Source organism: Eubalaena glacialis, chromosome 16 (genome assembly GCF_028564815.1).
Source record: "Eubalaena glacialis isolate mEubGla1 chromosome 16, mEubGla1.1.hap2.+ XY, whole genome shotgun sequence".
Taxonomy (NCBI): domain Eukaryota; kingdom Metazoa; phylum Chordata; class Mammalia; order Artiodactyla; family Balaenidae; genus Eubalaena; species Eubalaena glacialis.
This window is the reverse complement of record NC_083731.1, coordinates 12,885,333-12,899,031: the sequence shown is the minus strand read 5'-3', so window position 1 is coordinate 12,899,031 and position 13,699 is coordinate 12,885,333.

Genomic DNA, 13,699 nt, shown 5'->3' with positions numbered 1-13,699 from the left:
AGTATGGAGGTTTCTCAAAAAACTGAGCATAGAACTCAGCTCAAAAAACTGAGCAATTCCACTCTTGGGTATATATCCGAAAAAAACAGAAGCATTATTTATAATTGCCAAGATAAAGAAGCAACCTAAGTGTCCATCAACCATCAACAGATAAATGGATAAAGAAGATGCAGTACACACACACACACACACACACACACACACACACACACACAATGGACTACTACTCTGCCATAAAAAAGAATGAAATTTTGCCATTTGCAGCAACACGAATGGACTTGGCAGCATTATTAAGTGAAGTAAGTCAGACAGAGAAAGACAAATACTATATGATATCACTTATATGTAGAATCTTAAAAATACAACAAACTAGTGAATATAACAAAAAGACGCAGACTCACAGATATAGAAAATAAACTAGTGGTTACCAGTGGGGAGAGGGAGACGAGGCACTATAGGCGTGGGGAAGTGGGAGACACAAACTATTAGGTATAAAATAAGCTGCAAGAATATATTGTATAACACAGGGAATGTAGCCAATATTTTATGATAACTATAAATAGAGTCTAACCTTTAAAAACTGTGACTCACAATACTGTGCACCTGTAATTTATATAATATTGTACTATACTTCGATTAAATAATTTATTAAAAAAATAAATAAAACCACACACACAAAAACTCTGCCTAAGCACAGTGCTTGGCATATAGTAGGTACTCAATAAATATATATAGGATGAATGAATGGACAGATGCATGCATGCATGTCTTAAAGAAAGAGTGGGCAATAACAAGACAAAAAGAGAGGAAATAGAACCCAGGCAAAGAGAAGAGCATGAGAGAAGCCCGGAGACAGGAAACAGCTTGCTGTGTCTGGGGAATTTCAGTTCAAATCCCAAGAAGCGGAGTGGCAGGAGGTAAACTAAAAGAATGGGCACAAGACTATTTCATAATAAGAAGTGGGAACATGAGCCAGTAGGTCAGTGCTTCTCAGACTTTAGTATACAAATTACTTTGAGATCCGATTCTGATTCAGGAGGAATCAGTGGAAGCCTGAGATCCTCTGGTTCTAAAAAGCTCCCAGGTGAGGCTGCTGCTGGTCCACGGACCACACTTTGAGTAGCAAAGCCCTGGGAGGTGATGGAAAGCACTGATGAATTTGAAGGAGAGTGGCTTGTGATTGACCCCCTGGCAGGTATTCAGTAGAAGTTAAATGAATAAGAATGTTAAAGTACAGGAACAATAACTAGTTAAAGTTTACTTCATTTCACAGAGAGAATGGAACGAGCATTTATTGCGTAACTTTTATATACTGGCACCTGGTAAACATTATCTCCTCTAACAATAAAAATAAAAGCCCTACCTCCCACTGTACCACTTTTAACTACATAACTTACATAATCAAACAACCGTTTCAGGTGAATTTTAAACAGAAATAACTGTATGTAAACGAACTCACACCAGAAATGTTTAGCATTGTGTAAACTGTGAATGCTAAGTATTTTAATGACATAAATGGCATTTTTTGAGTCATGAGTCCAGGCACAATTTAAAAGTCGACTAAGCCACTACTCACATCTTTGATGCTTAAGTTTGAACGCTTGGGGACTTCCCTTGTGGCACAGTGGTTGAGAATCCGCCTGCCAATGCAGGGGACATGGGTTCGAGCCCTGGTCCAGGAAGATCCCACATGCCGTGGGGCAACTAAGCCCGTGTGCCACAACTACTGAGCCTGTGTGCCACAACTACTGAAGCCCACGCGCCTAGAGCCCATGCTCCGCAACAAGAGAAGCCACCGCAATGAGAAGCCCACGCACCACAATGAAGAGCAGCCCCCACTCGCCACAACTAGAGAAAAGCCTGCGTGCAACAACGAAGACCCAGTGCAGCCAATAAATGAATAAATAAATAAATTTATTTTTTTAAAAAGTTTGAATACTTGGTCACCACCCCACAGCTACCAATTCCTGAAATAGGCCCAGATCTCTCATTTTAAATTCAAAATTACACTTTGCTCTTGATCTAGCCTTGGGTGTTTCGGTTGGTGACACCACATAAAGCTAGCTTATTTGGAACTCTTATTTTCAGAGAGGGAGAGAAAGCTCGAGCAGGAGGAGAAAACTCTCCCTGGGCCAGCAGTGGCCGCGGAACGAGACGGTTCTTTTCTGTTTGCTTTCCCCTCAGCCAGGCTGACTTATCAATTCCTCCGAACTTGTTGACATTGGGAAAGAGGCCGGCGGGGGTGGAGCAAAGGAAATAAAAACTGAGGGAAAAGCAGAAAGGCATGAAAGTTCAGACAGGGCTGCTGACTCATTTCCAGTGCAACCCTACTTTTCCCTGAAAGAGTTCAGAAGGTTTTATAAACATAGGGCTGTGGACCTTCTGGGCTGTGGATGTCATCCTTCTGCTATTATGCGCCACAGAACAAGGGGAATCCGGCAGAGGGGAAGAGCAGATGCCTGTGGATGAGACTGACAGGGGTGCACATCTCAGCCTTGTCGCCTAGACATGTGCCTTGACATGTAACTAAGCATAAATGACCTCTTTCCTCACCTTTAAAATTAGGAGAATATTATAGTGGACACTTTGGATCTTTGCCTGAGCAGTTTCCCTTCCTTGCTTCTTTTGTTAACAGCCTCTCTCACGTCCCTTTGTAAAGTAAAGCCAACCCCATTGTGTGTCCATCAAAGTACCCTAAGGGAAAACAGACTCAAGCCAGGACCATCGGACACTCCACCGCCACCATCATTTGTAGGACTTGAACCAGGGTCCAGAAGCAATCGGAGGCTCCCTGGACAAACGATTCATTAGTTTCTGCTCCTGAATCCCCCAAATTGCCTTGGATCACGTTCTTCCTGAAGCCTGTGTGTTTAGCTGTTCCCGTGGTTCCTTGAGCCTGACAAATTCCTTTTTGATTAAGTTAGCCAGTGTTGGTTTCTGTTGCTTGCCACAAGGAACTCTAAATGATGCACATACTCACCTTTCAGGGTGGCTATGGGTATTAGCAGTAACACCTGCACTTCTAGGTTTAAAGGCTCAGTATCTGATCAAAGAATTAATATTAGGGAATAACTTAAGGTTATAGCACAGGCAATCAATCCTAGGAAAATTCACAAAGCTAACACATCTGTGCCCCGGGGTGTTGCAACAGGAGTGCCCCTTTGGTAATGTTTCTATGGTTTTATTAACTGAGAGGCACAGAAAATTTCCCAGATCAAAAGCATCTTCCCTGGGCTTCCCTGGTGGTGCAGTGGTTAAGAATCCGCCTGCCAATGCAGGGGGCATGGGTTCAAGCCCTGGTCCGGGAAGATCCCACGTGTCCCAGAGCAACTAAGCCCGTGCGCCACAACTACTGAGGCTGCGTTCTAGAGCCCGCGAGCCACAACTACTGAGCCCACATGCCACAACTACTGAAGCCTGTGCACCTAGAGCCTGTGCTCTGCAACAAGAGAAGACACCGCAATGAGAAGTCCGCGCACCGCAACAAAGAATACCCCCTGCTCACCACAACTAGAGAAAGCCCACAAGCAGCAAAGAAGACCCAATGCAGCCAAAAATAAATAAATAAATAAATATTTTTTAAAAAAAGAAAAGAAAAGCATCTTCCCCTACCTGTCTACCATCTCTCCTGAAGTTCCCACCATTCATATCATGTCTCAAGTTTTCTCATGAAGAAACATTTGCTTTATACACTAAAATATGGTGCTTCCTTGAACTAGTTAAAGGTGTATTATCCATATATACATAATAAGTATATTATCGGTATATACATAATAAGTGCTCATGTGTCCTTTCCTCTAAATGCAGGGGACAAATGTTTGACCAGTCTGGAGAGAAGCTTAAACTCCCTATGCCAACTATGTCATTTGTGATCAAGGTTTATAATCATAAACATTTACTTTGTTAAGGAATTCTATGGTTTTTAAAAATATAGACTTTATTTCTTAGAGCAATTTTAGGTTCACAGCAACACTAAGTGGAAAGTGCAGAAGGTTTGTGTGTGTTTTTAAATATTTTATTATAACTTCAATTTTTCCTTTATGATAAAACATGATTATGCAACCCTATAAAATGTGTAATTCAATATATCCCATTGAACACAGGAGGAAATACCAGGATACTTGCTTTATAAAATGTGGTGCTTCTCTCAACATTTAGAAACCTGTAACCCACCCCTGCAAAGCCCTTTATGTTCCCTCTGAGTGAAGCTGGGAGCCTTACACCTCTTGCTCCAAACACTGCCTATTTATTATTTATTGGTTAGATTTCAGAGGCATGCTTTCTCTGGAGAGCTCAAGGCCATGCGCAAAGGACTTTCGTCTTCTTAGTTATAAACATTCACCTAACCTTAGAATAGCCCAAACAGCGGAGTGTCAAGGGCAGCAGGAAAGCAAGAGAGAGAGTGAAAAGCACATTCAAGGATCGTCTCAATGTTCTGTCTGGAAGCTACTTAGCAGAACACCAGTGGCCTTCAATTTAAGGAGGAGGCCTTTTGGTTTTCCTTCTGTGAGAAAATAAAAGGGATTGTATCCCAAAATCAGAAAAAAAAAAAGTAACAGAAAATAAAACTGAATTTTTAGTCTCCTGCTCTAAATTATAGGTTAGTTGGGGACAGGTACTTAATAAATACGGTGCTTGCATGGCAAAAGCAACAAGTCGTACCTCTGATATTTATTGAATGTTTATCATGTGCCAGGTTTACCAGCCCTTTACGTTGCACTCTACAATGAGGTAAATCCTATTATTATTCCCATTTTACAACTGAGGAAACTAAGGCTCAGAAACTTGCGGAAATTCATCTGGTAAATGGTGGAGCTACTACTCGAACTTCAGGGTCTGCACCCTTTATCATTAGGATACACTGCCTCCCTTATGTATATTCATTTAAGCTGAATAATTAAGTAATTAAGCTGTCAATGTCCAAGACAAGAGCAAGGCAATAGGAGAAAATGTTGTGACCATTTGCCAAAGCTTCTTCTCTTCAAATAACAGCAGAAGAAAAATTTCAGAAATACACTAGTAGAAGATGCCTAGAGCACTTTTTACCTATTTTCCAATATAGGTAAAATGGTGTTATATAGGGGAAAAGCAGGCTCCATTATTTTAATAGTTTGAATGCTGCATTAAACAAATTTAGTCAGGTTTATATACATCAGAACTTTTCAGAGCCTTTAAAATATTAACGTAGAGCTGCATTTCACTTATATGAAGCTTTTACCTTTTACAAGTACGTACCTAATGTTTGAATAATTAAAAAGTTGAAAATATTAAAAAAAAAAAAAAAAAGAGAGAGAGATACAGTAGTAAAACTTGTAGAACAAGACCAGAGCTGAACACCGAAGCCCTCATTGCTCCCTGCGGAGCCAGCCTCTGCCATAGCCCTCATGACCCCACCTGTTGGGGTCACAGCTCATGTAACACCATCCCCTCGAGGGTGGGCTGGACCTAATGACTCACTTCTAGTGGACAGAATCAGCGAGAGTGATGGGGTAACACTTCCCGGAAAGTTACAAAAGATGGTGGCATCCAAGCTGGGCGTCCTCTTTCACACTTGCCCACTCTGAGGAAGGCCATGCTGTGAGCTGCCCTATAGCGAGAACTACAAGGCAAAGAATTGGTGTCCCCAGTCACCAGCCAGAGAGAGCCTTCCACCTGCCAAAAGCCACGTGAGTGAGCCCACCCTTTCCTGTACCTCCTCTTCCACTTTCTGCTGAAAAGTGGCATGAGAACTTCCCGCTTCTGCCAATGAGTCTGCTGAAAGAAGAGTTTATGGAGGTAGGCTCGTATCAATTGATCCCCCAAAGAGGAGTGTCTGCATCCTCTCCCAGCGCACACCACCGTCAAAAAGCAAAGCAAATCAGGATCAATTTTATTATCTTGTCTTCAGTTTTAAAGACAACAACAGAAAAACAACAAAAACTTCAACATGTATTATATCATCTAAGTCTGCCAACCCTTTCCCCGACAGATACGAGTATTCTCGTTTTACAGATGCCAAGCCTGAGTCTCAGGGAGGTTGAGGCACTCGATAAATATGTAAATGACTTTCCCAGAAAACACAAGGGAAAGAACTGGAATGAAAAGCCAGGTCTTCTGATTCCAAATCCCACGCTCTTTAGCGTGTGTTTGGAGTTCACACGTTTTCATCTGGGATTCCAACTCGCCTCTCCAAAACCATCTAAGGCGTCCGGGCCGAGTCAGGTGACATCTACCATTTCCGTGGCAAGTATCACTTGCTGTGTGAAGCAATAAGGTGCTGTGTTGGCCTCGTAACAGGTCAGCTTGGCAGGGCTGGGCTCCGTTTCCTAGAAATCCCTTTCCTGTGTGTTTCTGGTTTGGGAGGCCTGCGTGAGACATTCGCGTGGGAGATTGGGAGCAGAAGGGAAGCAGCAGCCATTCTTGAGCTCACACACGTTGGGGCTGATCTGCTGACGCACCCATTGCCCTGAGCAGCAGCTGGGCCAGCAGGTCCTCTACCTGCGACGAAGTTCTTAAAGGCTCAATGGTTGCACGTGTCTGTGTCAGATATAATGGAGATTAGAAAGCCAAGAGACAGGATGGGTTCTCTACCTAAATGGGATTTAAACAGAAAGAGAGGGCAGGTCTGAAAGTCATCAGATTGAAAGAGGTTTTTTTTTTTTTTTTTATAAATTTATTTATTTGGCTGTGTTGGGTGTTCGTTGCGGCGCGTGGGCTTTCTCTAGTTGCGGCGAGCGGGGGCTACTCTTCGTTGCTGTGTGCAGGCTTCTCATTGCAGTGGCTTCTCTTTGTTTCGGAGCACGGGCTCTAGGCGCGCAGACTTCAGTAGTTGTGGCTCGCAGGCTCAGTAGTTGTGGTGCACAGGCATAGTTGCTCCGCAGCATGTGGGATCTTCCTGGACCAGGGATCGAACCCGTGTCCCCTGCACTGGCAGGCGGATTCTTAGCCACTGCGCCACCAGGGAAGCCCTTGAAAGAGTTTTGATCTAGGTCTGCCTGGAGACGAAGCTTCAGTCGAAAGATAGAGGCTCTGACCTGGCGCAGAGACTCTGGACCTCTGCTACCTTACTTCCTAAGCCCAGGCACCATCCCACCTACGAACAGCCATGACAAAGGGATGCAAGAGGACAGAGAGAGGGTCCTGGATCAGCTTTGTTCCTGGCTTTGCTTCTAGGCGATTCCTTCCACTTTGTGTTGACTCCATGGGCATGTAGGAGGATGGGAGGAAACCCCGTGTACACTTGTTAGAGACCTGATCAACCCCTCAGAGACAGGGCCCTCATGACACCCGCTATGGCCAGCCCAGTGCTCAGCTCTGTCGTGACCCGAAGATTTATAAGACCCCTTGGGAATATCTTTATCTTTTCTTCATTTTCAAGAAATCTTTTTGCTACATGTAAAGTTTGGGGCTGATGGTTTTTCTTTTAGCATTTTAAAAGCATTACTTTGTTGTCTTCTGGCTTCCACAGCTTCTGATCAGAAATTGAACGTTAACTGATTTGTATTTCCTCTTCATGTAATGTTTAATTTTTCTTTTAACACTTTGAAGATTTACTCTTCATCTTTGATTTTTAATGGTTGACTATGATATGCCTACTTATGACTTTTTTTATGTGCATTTTGCTTGCTGGTCATTGTGTATTTTGAAATAGTAAATTTAAGTCTTGAATCAAAAAAAAAAAAAAAAAAGACCCCTTGGGGTCCCTGCCCCTGGAGTGTTTCCAGCTGGCAGAAATAGGTGTTCTCTTGAACTTCATGGTTCCAAGTGGTAAACTAATTTATTTAAAAAAAAAAAAGAAATAGGTGCCTGTTTAGAATAAGGGAGCAATCAAGTGCTAAACCTGTGGGGTAACTAGACGGGTGCTTTGGGAAGAGACAGATCAGAGTGGGTCCTTGTGAATTGCTAAAGCAATAGCCAAAAAAATAGAAGATGCAAATGAGACTCAAAAATCTAACACCAGCTCTGCTGCAAGTTCTCATATACCTGGGAGTAAACGGCTTCATTTCAGCACCAACTCTGGTGGCAACCACCAGGCTTCAAAATCTGGCTCTGCTATTTATGACTGATGTGACGGTAGGCATTAAACTATTTGACCTCGTTATGTTTCCTTCTTTCTTCTGTGCAAAATGGGCGTTACAGCAGCACCTACCCCTAAGATGGTGAGGATTAAAAGAGTTAATACGAGGAAAATACCTTAGAACACTGACTGGCACTAAGTGCATACAAATGTATTATTTTATTATTTCTTAAATTATTATTATCTTTATTATTATGGCTCCCCCTAGTTCCCTATCTCTAAATGGGGACAGGGATTTATCAACTTGCTTTGAATGAGCCAAGATCTGACTCTCATCTTACCTTAAATAACCTACAAATTGCCATATCACACAAATGTTTTGTTAGTGCTATGGGGTTTGGGTTTCAATTAAAAACTCTGTCTCCAAGGACACAAATCCTGTTCTAATAACACTGAAGATTAAAGAGAGTTTGAAGCTAAAATACAGTTGGTTTGTATAATTGAAAACAGCCTGAGAAAGTATGGATGCATTTTTTTCAAAATCTAAGTGCATTGTCATCGAAAGGTTATTTTTTGTTTGGAAAAGAATAAAAAACCATTGTCATACCATAGCAACCAGACTGGTAAGTGATACAGAACAGGCTGAACGGATAAAAATATCTGTGAAAATATCCAGATTGATGAAATATTCTAAAAATAAGTTTAACAAAATAGTGAACAAAATGAAATGGGCCTAATTTTCCATACATGCCATTTCATGTTTTATTTGTTTGAAAGTTAAAATATTCACTTTGGAAATGTTTATAACAACTGCCATCGGGTAAAAAAGAAAGTGAAAAGCCCTAAATTTTAAACAATAGAAAGACATATTTCTGGAACTAAGGAGTAAAACTTTAACATTCTAAGGGAAAACAAATACATATGTAGCCCAAAGTTTAGAGTTTATACTTCTCCATGATAAGTCTTCAAAGTAATATCTTTTTTTTTTAAGAGTAACCACCTCTTTTTTTTTTTATAAATGTATTTATTTTATTTATTTATTTTTGGCTGCATTGGGTCTTCGTTGCTGTGTGCGGGCTTTCTCTAGTTGCGGCGAGTGGGGGCTACTCTTCATTGTGGTGCGCAGGCTTCTCATTGCGGTGGCTTCTCTTGTTGCGGAGCACGAGCTCTAGGCGCATGGGCTTCAGTAGTTGTGGTGCGCAGGCTCAGTAGTTGTGGCTCGTGGACTCTAGAGCACAGGCTCAGTAGTTGTGGCTCACGGGCTTAGTTGCTCGTGGCATGTGGGATCTTCCCGGACCAGGGATCGAACCCGTGTCCCCTGCACTGGCAGGCGGATTCTTAACCACTGCACCACCAGGGAAACCCAAAGTAATATCTTTTAAAATAGCCACATGCTTTATGGTAAAACTTACGTATTTTTTCCCACTATTATTTATTTCTCTTTTCAGGATTTCAAAGCAGATGAGCACTGTTGCTTTGCTAGCTTTAAGAGAAAACAGAAGTTTCAATTATAAATTCTAACATTAGATGAGTGAAACCCTATCCAAGTCTAACAAGGAAATTAAGGGTTCTAAAACAGCAGTGTTTTAAGAGAGGAACTGCCAGTGTTTGTTAGGATAGACTTAGAAGGGAATGTGCTTCTGGTCTGCAGTTGATCAAGGGCTCTTTGTCTTTCCAGAGTAGACCAACAACACTGAGAAATGGGCTATAAAGCTGAGCTACTCCAAAAGATATTTGGGTATTTTTATATTTTTCTATGAACAGGAAGGGAAAAGCAGTGAGCTGCTTTCTATGGGGCCTCATGTTCTGTCATTGCAAGGCTATGCTGGGTAACACCTTATGAGTCATATTTTCATTCATTCAACTTACTCAACAAATACGAATTGAACTGGACAGATGGGGCATGTACCAAGCACTGTGCTGGGTCCTGGAGACATGAGGATGAATAATACGTAGCTCTTGCCCATAAGGACTTGGAGCTTGGGGGAAAAAATTTGGACATGTCAGCAAATATGTTTTTCTAAGAGATTTAGGATATAATTACATAAGATAATCTTAGGGGTCCAAAAGAGAGAATGGTGATTCTCCCTGGAAGAGTCAAGGAAGGTTTAATAAAGGGGTGATAATTTTGCTGAGACTTAAAGAGATTTAAATGGGTGAGGTGTGAGAGATCAGTAGGGCTTTGTTATATGTGGTCTAGGGTGGAAGGATCATTCCAGACCCAAGGAATACTATTAGGAAGGTCATAGGGGGAATTCCCTGGCGGTCCAGTGGTTAGGATTCAGTGCTCTCACTGCTGGGACCCTGGGCTCAATCCCTGGTCGGGGAACTAAGATCCCATAAGCCGTGGGGCGCAGCCAAAAAAAAAAGGAAGGTCATGGAAGCATGAAATAATTATGGCTGAAGTGGATACAATGGTGGGTTTTGAGGAATTGAGAGATAGGGACCATGTGGTAGAGGTAAGCAAGAACCTCACTGTGTAGGGATTTGGGTGATGTGAAGAAGGGCGGACCTTATTCCTAATTCAAGGGGGTTAAGCCAAGGAATAATGTGCTCACACTTATCCCGATATATGTGGAGATTGAACCCAAGTGGGAAGCGAGTAGTGAAAACTTTAAGGAGGTTACAACAGTAATTCAGTTGGTAAGTGAAGAGGGCGTAAAAGAAGGCACTAGAAATAGAGATATTGGGGGTGGGGAGGGAGGGACATTGGAATTGGTAGGATTTAAAGGCCACGCGTTTACTGTGATGGGAACATTTACTAGGAGGGGAGTGGGTTTGGACACATTGAACTATCCAGACTATAGGATCCTTGACGACAACGCTACGTCTTCTGTGCCATTTGATACTCATCATGCAAGACAATGACTGGAATAGGGTAGTTTTCAATAAATATTTAATGACTGGGTGATGGATGAACAAATGAATGAAACCATGCCTGTGGGACATCTAGTAAACCCCTGGTCATTCAGATGAGACACACAAATTTGGGGAAATGAGCAAGTAGGTGATAAACAGGCCAAGAATAAAACTCCAGGAAAATACAAGAATATAAGTTTGAGCAAAGAAAAAAGAGACAGGAGAAGAGTCTGAAAATTAACAGGTTGAAGAATGAGAAAATAGTCTGTATCTTCTCCTCCTTCCGTAAACACAGTAAGTTCCCTACATATGAATGAGCTCCATTCCTAGAACATGTTCGTAAGTCCAATTTTTTCGTTAAGTCCAACAAAGTTAGCCTAGGTACCCAACTAACACGATCGGCTATATAGTACTGTACTGTAACAGGTTTATAATACCTAAGTACATAAAAAACAAACAAAAAATAAAGAAAACATTTAAAATCTTACAGTACAGTACTTTGAAAAGTACAGTAGTACAGTACAACAGCTGGCATACAGGGGCTGGCATGGAGTGAACAGGCGAGAAGAGTTACTGACTGGAGGAGGGAGAGGAGGTGGGAGATGGTAGAGCTGAAGGATTGTCAGCAATAGGAGACGGAGGGCAAGCTGCAATTTCACTCACGCCTGACGCTGATGGCACAGGTGCTGGTTCCTTGCTGGATTCAATTGTATCTACTCTCTTGAAAAAATGATCCAGTGATGTCTGGGTAGTAGCTCTTTTTTTCTCATCATAGATGACACAGTAGCACTGGATTGCATTCTGAATGGCTGCTGCAACTTTCGTGTAGCATTCTACGTTTGGGTCCTGTGCCTCAAAAACTAACAGTGCCTCCTCAGATAGAACTAACTTACGTGATTGGACATGCGAATGCACGTTTGCATCTTTGAAAGTTCTCAACTTGAAGGTTCGTATGTAGGGGACTTACTGTATATATTGTGCATATAAATTTGGTTGATAGCTATCTTCTGCTTTTACCTGTCTTGGAAGATGTGTCTAGTGTCAAAACATGGGCTTTGGGGTCCTGAAGAACTAGGTTCAAATCTTATTATTGCCCCTTTCTAGTAGAGACTTTGAAAAGTTTTTAATCTCTGAATACCAATTGCCTCATCAGTAAGATACGGGTAATAATACTGCCTACCATTTAGAGTTCTTTTGAAGAGTAAAGCTAATACCATATGTTAATCTATATAACACATAGTAAGTGTTCAATAAATATTAGTCCCTGCACCCTTTCAAAATACAAAGTATAATATTGCCTCGGTGATCCCGGATTTAACAGTCATGCTCTCAACTTGGTTTTTTTTAAAACCAAGTTTTATTGGAGTATAGTTGATTTATTGATACAATATTGTGTTAGTTTCGGGTGTACAGCAAAGTGAGTCAGTTATACATATACATATATCCACTCTTTTTTAGATTCTTTTCCCATATAGGCCATTATAGAGTATTGAGTAGAGCTCCCTGTACTATAGCTTTCAACTTTTTGTAAACATCTCAGAATGTCCCAAGCTTGCTGTGGTTGTCTATCTTTTGGCCAAGACACCAATTTGTATGCAGATATTAGGAAATGGATGCGTAGGAACCAATCACCCAGCCTTTAAATGTTAAAAAATTCTTTGTGTTTTCTACTCCTCTGGACATCTTTGTAAACTCTTGTTAAACACTGTAATAGCATTTTAAAAAATAGAGTATTTGAATATGTTTTGGGCTGTATAAAGGGCCTACTGTGTATAAAATAAGAAATAATTTTATGTATAGAACCTCTAAGCTAAGGAGCACACTGCAAAATAGACACAGGTGATGTGCACTAAAATCATTAGAAGGAAAGCAAAGTCTATACCTTTTAGATTTATTGCTATTGTTTAAGAATTTAGGAGTGATTATAGTAACTTGAATCCCACTTCATGTGCAGATTCAATTCTTCTTGCTGAAGCACAGCTCTTTTAGTAGTTCATTCATCAGATCTTAGAGTGATGAAATCTCTCAGTCTTTGCTTGTCTCAAAGAGTCTTTATTTTGCCCTCAGTTTTGAATGACAGATTAACTGGATACTGAGTTCCCATTTGATATTCACTTTCTGTCAGTGCTGTGAAGATGTTACTCCATTGTTGCTGTCACTGTTACTGATTGCCAGTCTAATTGTTGTTCTTTTGTAAGCTCCTTTTTTCTCAGGTGTCTTTTAAGGTTCTCTTTTTCTCTTTGATTTTCTGAAACTTCACTGTGATGTGTCTAGGTGTTTATTATTTATTCATTGCTATTTAACTTGCATAGAACCTGGATTCTTAGAGTGATGGGTTGGGTTCTCTGAAAATAGATGATACGATGGAGTATGGGAAAACACCATGGTTATTAGGGTGCCAACACCTGACCTCTATTTTTGCAGGTACCATCATCCTCATTGCCATTATCAAACCACGTTCTATTATAGCCTCTCCCCCTGTCAGCCCTGGTCTGCGGAGAGCCACCATGGAACGGTTAGCGATGCTTATACTCCTCCCCTTAGCTCATCCTGTGTAAATGGTGTGTCATCCAGATCTTCCTGTAGAACATAACCATCTGGTCAGCCATCTAGCCATGCATGGAACACCTATGACTGGTTGCCCACTGCCTTGAGCCTTTTAATCCTTTCTTCCTTGGTCATTCTGTTTTGGCAACGTCTGCCTTGGCAACTGTGGCATTTCAGCTTCACTCAGCATGGGCCATAACTTTTTCCTTGCTTCTAGGAGCCATCCTACAAGCAATTTTGAGCCATTTCTTGGGCTATTTGCCAGGGTTAAACGTATCTATTCTTAATCTCAGGACA